The sequence below is a fragment of the Vidua macroura genome, chromosome 4, assembly GCF_024509145.1.
Source record: "Vidua macroura isolate BioBank_ID:100142 chromosome 4, ASM2450914v1, whole genome shotgun sequence".
NCBI lineage: Eukaryota > Metazoa > Chordata > Aves > Passeriformes > Viduidae > Vidua > Vidua macroura.
In genome coordinates, this window is record NC_071574.1 from 63,805,974 (window position 1) to 63,807,794 (window position 1,821).

Here is a 1,821-nt window from a genome sequence, read left to right on the forward strand (position 1 = left end):
ACCGGCGGGGCTCGCTGCCTGCAAGGGCAAAGTACAGCATCAGTCCCCGCTGCAGCCCGCGCCCCCGCCCCGCATGCACGCACGGCCCGTGAGAGAGGGTGGGGGGACAGGATGGGGAGGGGGCTGCCGAGGGCTGGCCGCGGTCCCACACCCTCCAGAGGGAAGAAGGGTGAGGTGCTTCCATAAGGATCCAAGGAAATCCCTCTGCCAGCTGTATGACAGGAAAGTGAAGGGCTCCTGGACACGGGACAGACAGCCGCAGGAGCCCGGGAGGGGGGCACAACACCCTGGAAGCAGGTTGGTGCGTGGCATCTCCCCGCGTCCGCCCGCGGAGCCTCCCCTCCTCCTGCGTGTGCGTGTGTGTCTGTGTCTGTGTTCGCGTGTGTCTGTATTTGTGTGTGCGTGTCTGTGTCTGTGCCTGTGCCTGTGTCCGTATCTGTGTCTGCGTCCGTGTCCATATCCGTGCCTGTGTCTGTGTCCGTGTCCGTGCCTGTGTCTGTGTCCGTGTCCGTATCCGTGCCCGTGCCTGTGTGTGCGTGCGCTGGCCCGGCCCGGCCCGGCGGCACTGGGGGTGCCCAGGTTCCGCCTGGGTGGGGGCCGGACTGCGACCCGACGTGCGGGACAGCCTGAGGCGGCTGCTGGCCGTACCCGAGTCGCTGGAGCCTTTACTGGGGTCTTGCTCCTCAGGCCCCTCTCCCTCCTCTTCCTCCTCCTCCTCTTCCTCCGGCAGCGCGCAGCAGGCTCTGCCCTGCTCCCTGGCCGGGCGGCGGGGGCCGGGCTGCAGGATGCTGTCGATGCTGAAGGCCGGCGGCGCGGCCGGGGCCGGAGGAGCTCGGCGGCCGCTCCCGAGCTGCACCATGGCGCGGCGAACCGAGCGTGTCCGGGCCGAGCGTGTCCGGGCCGAGCGTGTCCGAGCCGGGCGTGTCCGAACCGGCCGTGTCCGGCCCAAGCGCGCCCGAGCCGGGTGTGACCGGGCCGAGCGCGTCCGAGCCGGGCGTGTCCGAGCCGGGTGTGACCGGGCCGAGCGCGTCCGAGCCGGGCGTGTCCGGGCCGAACCGCGCCGAGCCGCGCCGAGGAACTGGCGGCGGCGGCGGGAGAGCGGCGGCGGCAGCCGGGGCGGAGGGAAGGATGGGTCCGCGTAGGAGGAGGGGTCGGGGTGACGGAGGGAGGGGATGGAGCTAGAGGGAGCCAAAGGACTGAGGACGGGGGGAGCGGTGCAAGGGAGGGAAGACTGCAGAGAGGAGAGGGAGAAGGAAAAGGAGCAGGGACTAGAGGGAAGCGGGGAGGAAGGGAGGGGCGGGGAGCACGCCGAGGTGTCCCGAAAGGGTGCCCCGGCCAGCCGCGGCAGGGCAGGGCTGGCTGCCCTCCTGCCTAGGCCCTTCTTTGTAAGTGGGCGGAGGGAAGGCAGAGCCAGAGCCCACGGCAAAGGCGAAGAGGAGGTGGGAGGGCAGAAGGGAGATCTCTGGATTGAAGGAGAAGAATTGAGGGAGAAGATTGGGAAGAGGAGAATAAGGAGGAGTCCAGAGAGGAAAAGCAGGGAAGGAAGGAAGGAAGGAAGGAAGGAAGGAAGGAAGGAAGGAAGGAAGGAAGGAAGGAAGGAAGGAAGGAAGGAAGGAAGGAAGGAAGGAAGGAAGGAAGGAAGGAAGGAAGGAAGGAAGGAAGGAAGGAAGGAAGGAAGGAAGGAAGGAAGGAAGGAAGGAAGGAAGGAAGGAAGGAAGGAAGGAAGGAAGGAAGGAAGGAAGGAAGGAAGGAAGGAAGGAAGGAAGGAAGGAAGGAAGGAAGGAAGGAAGGAAGGAAGGAAGGAAGGAAGGAAGGAAGGAA